This window comes from Leucoraja erinacea, chromosome 39 (assembly GCF_028641065.1).
Source record: "Leucoraja erinacea ecotype New England chromosome 39, Leri_hhj_1, whole genome shotgun sequence".
NCBI lineage: Eukaryota > Metazoa > Chordata > Chondrichthyes > Rajiformes > Rajidae > Leucoraja > Leucoraja erinaceus.
Window position 1 is genome coordinate 5639675 of NC_073415.1, and position 12898 is coordinate 5652572.

A 12898-nucleotide genomic window follows, 5' to 3' on the forward strand; every position below is an offset into this window, starting at 1 on the left:
GGAGAAGTGTTGCTTGTGGAAATATGAGCAGCCCCTCTCAACCCTTGAGCCTGATCCACTGGTCAATAAGGTTATGGCTAATCCTGTACCACATCAACTTCCTCCTCCAGAATCCTGAAGTCCTTGATCCCCTTCCGATCCTTTCACGATTCTTTATGACTCTGATCATGCAAGTTTCCTGCTCTGCTCTCAGAAGGATGATCGACATGCATGCGGAAATACTGTAGTTGTTCTAAGCATTGCAGATATCAGTGTTGAAGCCTCCAATGTGGCACTGAATGTTTTACATCTCACCGTTAAATTTTGCAGCAATGACCAGTATCTGCTGCCCCAGTGGGGACTTTAATTGCCCTTGATACACCTTGCTGTCAGGTTTCCCTGTCTAGACCATCAAAAGGAGGACATTGTTTCTGTGAGAATTTAGGCAGCTTTTCTGTCATCACTATTTGTCGGATGTTGTGATCTGTTGCACTTCACTGAACCTCAGCACTGACCTGTAACCTAACCAACATAGGCAACAGAGTTTGCATTGTCGAAAAGCACCTTGTCCCTTTGCACGCCTCTGTGCATTTAAAAAGTTCTATAATTTAGAATAAGGCTTTATGTTTACTTTTTGATTCCATTGTGCTCTGTTGGCTGGAGCAATGTGAGTGCCAGGTAACATTGTGGATTAGAATTACATATTGAATGCTTGTTGTTCAAAGGTATGAAATGGGAATTGCAATTTTCAAACAGAACCAAGCAGGTTGAATAGAAGCAGGTTTCAATCAGAATAGAATAGTATCCCAAACAGGTTTGAATGATATCCCTCTTAACCTTTCCTATCCATGTACCTGTCCAAAGGTATTTTAAATGCTGTTATAGTACCTGTTTCAACTAACTCCTCTGGCAGCTCATTCAATATAGCCGCCACTCTCTGTGTGGAAAAAGTTCAGGCCCTCAAGCCCTGGCAATGTCCTCGTAAAACTTCTGTGTACCCTTTCCAACTTAACAGCATCCTCCCCAACAGCAGTATGACCAAAACAGTACATGATACTCCAATTTTGGCCTTGCCAACATCTTGCATAACTGTAACATTACATCCCAACTTTTATACTCAATACCTGACTGATGAAAGCCAATGAACCAAAAGACGTCTTGACCACATTGTCCACCTGTGACCTTATCTGATATCAAATACTGAACAAAGTGATAATTGACTCAATTTGTGCATTGTGAAGACAATGACATTGGCTTTGTATGTCTCTGTACTTGAGGCCACTGAGTCCATCCTGTCCACTGTTAGGCTTCACCAGTTACCTTGTCACTTCAGCATCTGAAATAGTTTCCACATTGCATCGTCTATATCGTAGTTCTGTCCACTGCCTTTTCCTGCCCATTTATGTAATGAACTAAATATCTTGTAATGTGTAGGAAGGAACTGCAGATGCTGGTTTAAACTGAAGATAGACACAAAAAGCTGGAGTAACTCAGCAAATCAGACAGCATCTCTGGAGAAGGTGGTCTAGGACAAGAGATTATAGGTGTTTTCTTCTTCTGAAGATGGTTCTCGACCAGAAACGTCACCTGTTCCTTTTATCTTTTTCACCTCTACCAAGCCATCCTGACCTGGAAATGTGTTGCCTGACCTTTAATGTTACTGGGTCTGAATACAAACACTTTACTCAGGAGCATCGTGAGAATACCTTCCTCATGATGTGGGCAGGCGCGTGAATAGATTTCGAGGAATATAGGTCAGGTCCAGGCAAATGGGACCAGCTTGGATGGGGCATTTGGTCAGCATGGATGCTAAAGGGCTGTATGGTGACATGAGTTGTGCTAAAGGGCTGAGTGGCAACATAGTGGTGTAGCAGTAGAGCTGCTGCATTACAGCACCAGAGACCCAGGTTCAAACCTGACTATGAATGTACGGAGTTTGTATGTTTCTATTCTCCCTGTGACCGCGTGGGATTCCTCTGGGTGCTCCGGTTTCCTCCCGCACTCCAAAAACGTACAGGTTTGTAAGTTTATTAGCTTGTCCTAGTCCTAGTCCTAGTGTGTGTAGGATAGTATTAGTATGGAATGATCACTGGTTGGTGTGGACTCGGTAGGCTGAAGGGTCTGCTTTCATGATGTATGTCTAAAGTTTTAAAGACTTAGTGACTCCAGGGATTTACAAATTCAGCTCATCGTCTGCAGTTTCAGTGCATTTAAGGCAGTAATTCCGCTGGCTTTGCTATGGCTACTTTCAGAAAACACATTAAAAAAACAATTGCATTTCAGCAATTTGAAGCCTCTTTGCTGGTTTAATTCCCATGCAATTCCTATGTGTACAATACAGGACCCTTATTTTGGAAAGAGTACCTAAGCTGCCCCCTATGCCCTGATAGTGCAGTTCTCACACTGTGGTTGTAATATATTATCATTCGCACAATTTAAAATGTTTTAGTTTCCTCACACCTGCTTTATTTTAATTTTTTTTTAGTATTCCTGACTATAACCGTTTCAGTTCCCAGGGTGTTTATATTATTAACTTTATCTTGTCTTCTACCGCGATCATTGCTCTTTACTGTTAACTTTTTTAGATTATTATCTTGCAGCCTACCTACTCTTCTGCCACTTGTTCCCCCATCCATTCTTTTTCCCTGTTCTTTCTCTGGCCCAGCTTAACTTTTCCTGAGATCATGGCCACGTGGGTCTGATCTGTACATCTCCTTTCTGCTATTCTAAAGGTTGCCAGCCCTTCAGTGTTGCCCTAGAATGTGGATGGCACGACTATGGCTGTGGCTTTATAATTCCAGGAACATGTGTTCAATCCTGACCTCTGGTGCTGTCCTTGTGGAGTTGGCACATTCTCCCTGGGGGTAATTTATTTATCACTCAGATGGAGGCTATTGAAGTCCACACTAGACTCTAAACACAGCAATTTCCATTAGAATCATTTCCCCTCTCATTTCTTTGTATTCTTACAACTTAATCTCTCTCACATGTTTAGTTCTATTTTTAATAGTATGACATGTAAACAGGCCCTTTGGCCCACTGAGTCCACGCTGACCATTAGTCACCCATTCACTGTATCTATGTTATCCCACATTTGCATCCACTCCTTACACACTAGGGGCAATTTACAGCGGCCAATGAACCTACAAACCCGCACGTCTTTAGGATTTGGGAGGAAACCGGAATTCCCGGAAGAAATCCACATGCTCGAAGCAAGAACATGCAAATTCCACACAGACAGTTTCCACTAGTGGGATAGTCCAGGACTAGAGGTCGTAGCCTTAGAATTAAAGGACATTCTTTTAGGAAGGAGATGAGGAGACATTTCTTTAGGGTGGTGTGAATTTCTTGCCACAGAAGGCTGTATAGAGAACTAGTCAGTGGATATTTTTCAGGCAGAGATTGATAGATTTTTGATTTGTACAGGTGTCAGAGATTATGGGGAGAAGGCAGGAGAATGGGGTTAGGTGAGAGAGATAGATCAGCTATGAGTGAATTGTAGAGTAGACTTGATGGGCCGAATGGCTTAATTCTGCTCCTATCACTTATGACCTTATGACAGCACCTGAGGTGGGGATTGAACCCAGATCTTTGGCATGGTGAGGCAGCTGCTCCACCAGCTGCACCACTCTGCTACCCCTAATAGGGAAAGGGCAATAATCTGGCTTCCTGCCCTCTGCCGATGTCCAATGATTCCTCTAATATCCAGAAATATATCGATTCCCAGCTGCAAGGAACTGCAGATGCTTGTTTACAAAAAAAAGACACAAAGTGCTGGATTAACTCAGCAGGTCTGGAGAACATGGAATTGGCAATGTTTCAGATCAGGACTGTTCTTCTTTTATTGATTTAATAGTTACATTAATTTTTGTTTTGAAATCGATGTCTGAGTCTCCACAGCTCTCCAGCATAGAGAGGTCCAAAGCAACCAGACCTAGTATGGACACTAAAAGCTGGAGTAACTCAGAGGAACAAGCAGCATCTCTGGAGGGAAGGATTGCGTAACATTTCGGGTCGAGACCTTTCTTCAGACGCCTGTCCCGCTGAGTTACTCCAGCATTTTGTGTCAATCTTCAGTTTAAACCAGCATCTTCCTACACAGATCTAGTATCTGATCTACACACATCTGATCTACACAGATCAGTTCTGTTTGTTTTTAATTTAGTTTACATTGGTTTGGTTTAATTTAATTTAACTTATTATTAACATGTTGTAAAACGCTTCATTTTGTGTGTTTTCCTGTCAAATTATAACATGAGTACATCATACACAAGCAAAACTGTGGATTGATTATAATGGATAATACTAGATCTAGGGCCGCATGCAAAGAGTTGCCATGCTGAGGTACCATCTTGCATCCATCAAGTCTCTGAAAATATCAAGTCTGATCTTGGCCTTCAGAGATATGAGTTTCTTTACTTTCTCACTTTAAGGCCCAGTGGCCAGAGTGTGGCGATATTGGTGATGTAGGGGTCGGTCAACCCCAAATAATGTTGTTGGTTCCTTTCGCTGTGTGCAGCTGCCTCAGGTTGTGCTGTGCTCGACATGCTTGCTCATCCAGCTCCAGCGACTGCCTCATCTGCCCATTCCCACACCATCTATCAGATGTTAAGGTTATCCTTGGCATTGGATTAATTTACACCGAGCTTGCTGGGGTTTTTCCCTGAACACTACTGCACATACTTAAACGTACTACACGTTTTTTTTCACACAGAGGATGGAATGTGTTGCCAGAGGACATGGTTGAGGCAGGTACAATAACAACATTTAAAAGACACCTGGACAGGTTCATTGATAGGAATGGTTGAGAGGGATATGAGCCAAACATGGGTTAGTGGGGAAATCGGAGGGAGGTTCCCTAATTTCAGATAGTCCTTGCTTTCTCCTCCCCTTCTCAGCTCTCCCTCAGTCCACTGGCTCCTCCTCTTCCTTTCTTCATCTCACCCCCACCCCCCACCTCACATCAGGTTTCGGCCCGAAACATTGCCTATTTCCTTCGCTCCATAGATGCTGCTCACCCACTGAGTTTCTCCAGCACTTTTGTCTACCATGGGTTAATGGGACTAGTTTAGATGCAGCATCTAGATCAGGTTAGGCAAGTTGGGCTGAAGGACCTTTTTCCATGCTGTATGACTGACTCTATGAAATGGGACTAGCACAGACAAGTTGGGCCAAAGGGCTCCTTGACTCTATGTACCCCAGAGTAGAAGATATCACCTGCCTCTTAACTCAATCCCTAATCCTTACCTTAATTACTGGTCAACCTATCAGCTGGTATTCTGTTGTTAATTACAAAAGTATAGGGCTAACATTTCTTTTAAATAATTCTTGGTTGCATGAAACCATGGGAAAGTAAAAAGATTATTACAAATAAATAGTCTCAATATGTCCTTGGCTTTCCCAGGAGTTTTGTTTGTTATTATCCGCTCACATTGATTTGTTGGTTCTAATACTATAATCGTTCTCTCATTTTCACATTCTTAAGTATATTAATTTGAATTCATCATAGGGGGAGGCATAGCAAATTTGCTGTAATCTCAGAACAATGGGTTCGAACAAAAAGCTTTTTTTTCACTGAAATGATTTTAGATAGCAATTTTAATGTTGTGTCAGTTGTACCCAGTATAACTAGATGGTACACAGTGTAATTTCCCTGAACAACACTCCCTTCAGTCACCAACCTTGTTCTGTTTTACCTTTTCACCCTATATGTCATTGATGCCAAAAGAAAACTGCTAAGCTTGGAATCTCAAACAAAAACAGAACTCTGGGAGAACTCAGTGGATCAAACAGCATCTGTGGGGACAAATAATGTAAGTTGACATTTCAGGTTGAAACCCTGCTTCAGGACTGAGAGGGAGGGGACAGGAAAGGTTGCTGGTTATAGCAGGGCAGTGGGTTGGGAGATGAAGGGACAAGTGTTACACCTCTTATGGTTGCAGGGGAAAAACCCAGGGGATGGAGACGGGCAGCAATAGAGTTCCCCTGGTCCTCAACTTTCGCCCTACCAGCCACTGCATCCAACACATCATCCTCGACCATTTCTCCCAACTTCAATGCAATTCTACCACCAGTCACAACTTCTCTCCCCACTTTCTGCTTTCTGCAGGAACTGCTTGGGGCCTCACTTGCCTGTTTATTCCACCCTCCCTGCATCTGTGCACCTTCCACTGCAACTGTAGGAGGTGTGACACCTTGCCCCAGTGTAACACATGCACCCCTCACTTCCTCCCTCGCCGCCATCCAGGAACATATTTTTGTCCTCAGGCCCTTCAACCAAATGCTAATAGGAACATTATCTCAGCAAACACACCAAATCTCATCTCAGCTGTGTTTGCTCCAAGTAAAAAAGGGACCCAACTTCTTGTACTTGAAGTCCTTCATCCCTAGATCTATTGTAATAAACCTCTGGGTTCTCCATATACTGTGGTGACCACAATGGAACGCAATACTCCATTAGTAACCCAACTGGAACCCAACCCAATCTGCCAGAGAAATCTATAAAGTGACCACAATTATGATTTTTAAAAGGCATTTGGGCTGATATGTGGAAACGATTTAGATTTAGAGTGATATGGGCCAAATGCAAGCAAATGAGACAAGTCCAATACGCCATCTTAACTGACTCTTCTGTCAGGGAAGATTCAATGCCGGGATGCACACTGTCCTATACGGCTTCTGGAGATTGAGAAATAGGGCAAGGCAATGCATGGATTGATTCATGAATGAAGATTGGGCTCATTGAGATGAATGAGTGCCGTTGGTGTTGATACCAGTGGGATGTACGTGATGGAGTTTCAGGGGAATTTAATATCTATATTGCTCATATTTTTCCATGTTCTCATGTTAAAGAAGGAGATTATTGTCCCCATTGAGTATGCCTGGCCTTGAAATAATCCCATCCATTACATTGGTCCATTTATTTTCCTGTAACCTATTCTTTCACATATGCCCTTAAATACCTATCCCCATTCTCCCTCCACCCATTTACAAATGAGGCATTTTATTATCTCCAGTGACCCCCACAACTGATATGCCTTTGCTTTATGGAAGGAAACTAGAGCATCTGGATGGGGTGGGAGGGACAAATTCATGGACTCCATACTACACACAGACACCACCAGACATTCTGATCAACCGTGAGTCAACAGTGACTATATAGTGTGCCACTGTGCTCCCCTAGTATGCATCTTGGAGGAATGATGTTGAGAACATTAGGGCAGCATACAATCGACGCAGGGTGAATTATGTTCAGAAGAAGTCTTGGTGAGCTACGGCATGGGCAAGATGATGTTGCATGGGCATTTTTGGTGAAGAATGATGTTTGTGTTTGGGGACTAGCATGGGATCCTGTGCTAACAACTCCCTTGGGAAATTGTGTTGCTGTATCTGCACAACCTTGACCTCTACAAAGTGGCACCAAGATCCTAGTATCTGTCTATACTTCGTATTTATGGAACATGCGTGACTTGTTGGCACCATTATAAAAGATAACAGCTTCAATGTCTCTGGAGAAGTTAACATCTACAACACCAATGCCTGTGTCACTGGCAGGTCATAATCCATAAGACATAGGAGCAGACTTAGGCCATTCGGCCCATCAAGTCAGCCCTGCATTTGATAATGGTTGATCTATTTTTCCCTCTCAACCCTTCTCCCCCTTGCTTTTGACATACTTATCCACGAAGAAATGAAAGTCAGGCAGCATCTGCAGAAAGAGAAACAAATCTAAAACCCTGTGTCAAAAATATCTGACCTCAAACATTATTTAGATCATTTTCTGATTTTACAGGTATGTGATTTCCAGCACCAGTGTTTTTTTTTAAATCATGTTCATCCAGTAGTTCTGGGACTGTACTCGTTACCCTGGAGACCAGCTCTAGATGTCTGTCACCTGTTTTTACATGCACGTTTTTATACTCCCATTTCAGTCAAGGTTGTGGGGGGTGGGGTCTTGTGGTGATCAATAAAACCACTATATGACCCAAAAAGCAAACACAGACCTATGAACTATGAAGAATTTAGATGCAAGTTAAACATGCGACTGCTTAGCACTTAGCTGAACCCAAAGAGTTAATTTACTTTGTGCTCTTGTGCCGCTGAAAGTAAAAAGGTCTCTTTCTTTTCCTTTCGAGGATTGCTTTTCCTTTTGGCAGCTTCCCAACGGTTCAGTTTATCTCCACATCGCAAACACATGTTTCAGTTCCACCAGCATAGCCCTCTGTGGGAACATTCTTCAACTCATAAGCAAGTTAGGGTCGTGAATTTTTTTTCTTCTCTCCCCTTCTCTATCCTTTGCAAGAATAACTAACACATGTCAGGAAATGGCCATTTAGATCAGGAGGCACATTTAAACTGTGCAAACCGCACTGTAGTTGATCAGATGAAAGATATTAGTCCCTCATTTTCTCCTTCCCACCCACAGTCTAATAAAGAGAAAATGAAGAAGCTGACGTTTTAAATGCACTTGCATTAGACTCAACAACTCTTTCGTAATCGGTTTTGTGTAACACACATCCAAATGGACATGGCATCGTGTGAATGGTTACTGTGGTTTTACATGGACAATACCACTTGTAATTTAGCTGTTGGTGTGGAAACATCCTGTACTAGTTTTCTGGGAAAGTAGCAATTATAAATATCTTTTATTTCGCACAGTTCCTTAATATTTTATTCCAACACTCAACACTGAGATGCAGTTGAAGGGAAAGAGTGCTGGAGTAGCTCAGTTGGTCAGGCAGCATCTCTGGAGAACACGGATAGGTGACAGGGTCCATTCTTCAGTACGATGAAAGGTCCCAACGTGAAATGTCGCCTATCCATTTTCTCCTGGAGGCTGCCTGACCCGCTGGGTTACTCCAGCACTTTGTCTTCTTTTGTAAACCAGCATCTGCAGTTCCTTGCAGTTCCTCGTGCCATGGTCTAACAACTCCAGAAACCAGGGTTTGATCCTAACTTTCGATGCTATCTGTGTGGAGTTTGCACGTTCTCTCTGTGAACAGATAGTAAGTAAGTAAGTAATTTTTATTTATATAGCACTTTTAAATCAAATCACGTTGAAGCCAAAGTGCTTTATAGAGAAGAAATTAGATTGTCATACATCCATATAAAAGAAAAAAGAAAAAAAAGACACAATGCGTTATAGGATTCAACATGAATGTCCCCCCACAGCAGAATCAACACTTTCCACTGTGAGGGAAGGCACCAAAAAGTCCAGTCCTCCTCCTCCTCCTAGTCCACCCGAGGTCGAGGCCTATTTGAGGCCTCCACATTGCTTTGGTTTCCTCTTACAACCCTTAGACATGCAAGTTAATTGGCTGCTGTAAATTGCCCCCCTATGGCAGGTTGGTGGCAGAGGAATTGGCAGGAGTAAGGTAGAGTTGATGGCATTGTGAGTGAAAAATAAAAGTGATTAGTGTAGCTTAATGGTCCCAGTGGACATGCTGTATGACTCCATGACAGTTCAAATAACACAGTAGTACTGCATATTAACAGGTCCTTCGGCCCACAATGTTTGTGCTGAACATGATGCCAAGACTAATTCTTAACTGCCTAAATATCATCCATATCCCTCTGTTTCTTGCATATCATTATGCCTATCTGAAAATTACTTTGATTCCACTATTGTATCTGCCACTACCATCATCACCATCACAGGCAGCATGTTCCAGGCACTCAACACCTTCTCTGTAAAACAATAACTTGCCCTGCACATCTCCTTTAAACTTTGCTTCCTTTTCCATAAAGCTATGCCCTCTAGTAATATGATATTTCCATCTTGAGAAAAAGGTTCCGACTGTCTAGCCTATCAATGCCTTTCATAATGTTATTTATTTCTATCAAATCTCGTATCAACCTCTAGTGTTGCAGGGGAAAAAAAATCCAAGTCTGTCCAATCTCTCTCTTTAGCAAAACCCCCCTAAACCAGGCATCATTTTAATAAACCTCCTCCGCACCCTCTCCAAAGCCCCCACATCCTTCCTGTAATGGGGCGACCAAACCTGCACGCAATACACCAAATACAGCCTAACCAAAGTCCTATAAAGCTACATCATGACTTCCTGACTCTTATACTCAACGCCTCAACCCTTGTGTTGCTTAGGGAGTAATGGACTTGGACCCAACGATCCCTCTAAACATTAATGCTATTAAGTGTCTTGCCATCAATTGCATATTTTTCTCTTATATTCAACCTCCCAAAGTGCAACACCTTAAACTCCATCTGCATTTCTCCGCCCAAATCTGTGGTTGATCTATATCCCGCGATACACTTTGGCACTAAAGAGGTTGTTCATGCTCAAGGCTTAAACATAGAAACATAGAAACATAGAAATTAGGTGCAGGAGTAGGCCATTCGGCCCTTCGAGCCTGCATCGCCATTCAATATGATCATGGCTGATTATCCAACTCAGTATCCCGTACCTGCCTTCTCTCCATACCCTCTGATCCCCTTAGCCACAAGGGCCACATCTAACTCCCTCTTAAATATAGCCAATTAACTGGCCTCAACTACCCTCTGGCAGAGAGTTCCAGAGATTCACCACTCTCTGTGTGAAAAAAGTTCTTCTCATCTCGGTTTTAAAGGATTTCCCCCTTATCCTTAAGCTGTGACCCCTTGTCCTGGACTTCCCCAACATCGGGAACAATGTTCCTGCATCTAGCCTGTACAACCCCTTAAGAATTTTGTAAGTTTCTATAAGATCCCCTCTCAATCTCCTAAATTCTAGAGAGTATAAACCAAGTCTATCTAGTCTTTCTTCATAAGACAGTCCTGACATCCCAGGAATCAGTCTGGTGAACCTTCTATGCACTCCCTCTATGGCAATAATGTCCTTCCTCAGATTTGGAGACCAAAACTGTACGCAATACTCCAGGTGTGGTCTCACCAAGACCCTGTACAACTGCAGTAGAACCTCCCTGCTCCTATACTCAAATCCTTTTGCTATGAAAGCCAACATACCATTCGCTTTCTTTACTGCCTGATGCACCTGCATGCCTACCTTCAATGACTGGTGTACCATGACACCCAGGTCTTGCTGCATCTCCCCCTTTCCCAATCGGCCACCATTTAGATAATAGTCTGCTTTCCCGTTTTTGCCACCAAAATTAAGATATTGGAAGATTACCTTACCCCTCCCATTGGGTGGTATTGGTTTATTATTGTTACGTGTACAGAGAATAGCTTCTGCCTGACGGGAACGAGGAGATGAGGGAATGACCAGTTTTTGATTATGTTACCTGCTTTCTCAAGGCAACTTGAAGTGTAGATGAAATTAACGGTTGGGAATCTGGTCTGCGTGATGGACTGGGCTACATCCACAACTCTGCAATTTCTTGTGCTCTTGGGCAGAGATGTTGCCCAACCAAGTTGTGATGCAACCTAAGGTAGACACTACTAGTTTCACTGTCATCCTGCATAGTTTCACTCTTTGCATCCACTTGTTATCACCTTTTCCACAGCCAACAATGGACCATTGTGGGCTCCACCTTTCCTTGATCAACACTGCTGCCTTTCATTTGCTCTTATCATACCTGTCATTCATTTGTTCTTTGTACCTTTTCATATCTCTAGTTTCCCTCGCCCTTACTCTCAGTCTGAAGAAGGGTCTCGACCCGAAACATCACCTATTCATTTTCTCCAGAGATGCTGCCTGACCCGCTGAGCTACTCCAGCATTTTTGTGTCCACCTACAGTACGTTGTACTTGGTGAAGTATGGAAAGCACATATTGGTTGTGCCTGAGCGGGATGGGACATGTACGCAGCCATATGAGCAATGGCCAGTTGGGTGTAATGTACATATGATGCACTTTAAAATCAATGTCTAAGACCAAGTTCTTGGTAGAACCTGCTGAACTTTAGGTGTACTGTCCAATAAGAACCATATATAGGAAGACAAAGTGCTGAACATAACTGTACAATTTAGCTTTTGAACATAAGAACATCTGTTATATGGTCACAGATGAATGAATGCATTGCTGTAAATAAGCCCCTCACATAAATTAGCATAATGGGCCTGGATGGCAGTGCTTCATCTAATTCTCATTTCTGCATGCTACAAATAAGCATTCTTTTGTTTGTAATTCCGTCTAGGCAGCTGTCTTATTTCAAATGTTATAATTCTGTCATAATTTAGCTCTGTTCATTTATCTCAGCACATTAAGTCCTTAAATAATCATAAAATCGGGTGAAAAGGTTAAGGAAACAAGAATCCCTTTGTCAGAAAGGCTGGGAACCAGCACTGTATTGACAATCAAATACACACAATTTCTCTGATCTATCATTGTTCTACAATTAAAACCATAGAGACTTAAATCCTATAAAGCACCAAGAACTTACAGATTGAGTATGATTCTACTCGTATTTTGTCTGGATAAAAACTCCTCAAACCTATCCTTCCAATTTTGAGCCTGCCAGTTTAGCATCAGTTGACCATTCCCTTCCAGGAATCCAAGGAACAGCTCAGTGTGCCCACAAGTATTTCATTCATAAAGGCCGTGCAGTCTTGAACATCTTGACACTGGGACTCTCTAAGGTGCTTGCCAGAGAGGGAAAGCTGCCATGTTGACATTGTCTGACCCTGCAAAGTGTCAATAAAATCTCCAACTGGTTTGACATTGTAGCCCAGAAGCAGGTCATTGTGCTGGTATACATAATCTGTAGAAGATATTATCATTTAAGAGCATTTTAGATAGGCACATGAATATGTAGAGAATGGAGGAATATGGATCATATGCAGGCAAAGGAGATTAGTTTAACCTGGTGGACATGGTGGTCTGAAAGGTCTGTTCCTATGCTGTACTGTTCCATGTTCTTGAATGAAACTTCCATCTGGAGCCTGCTTGAGCTCAGTAAGTCTAAGCCCTTGCTCCAACCAAACTGCGGTACTACTGTCCATCCTTGGGATGAAATGGCAACCT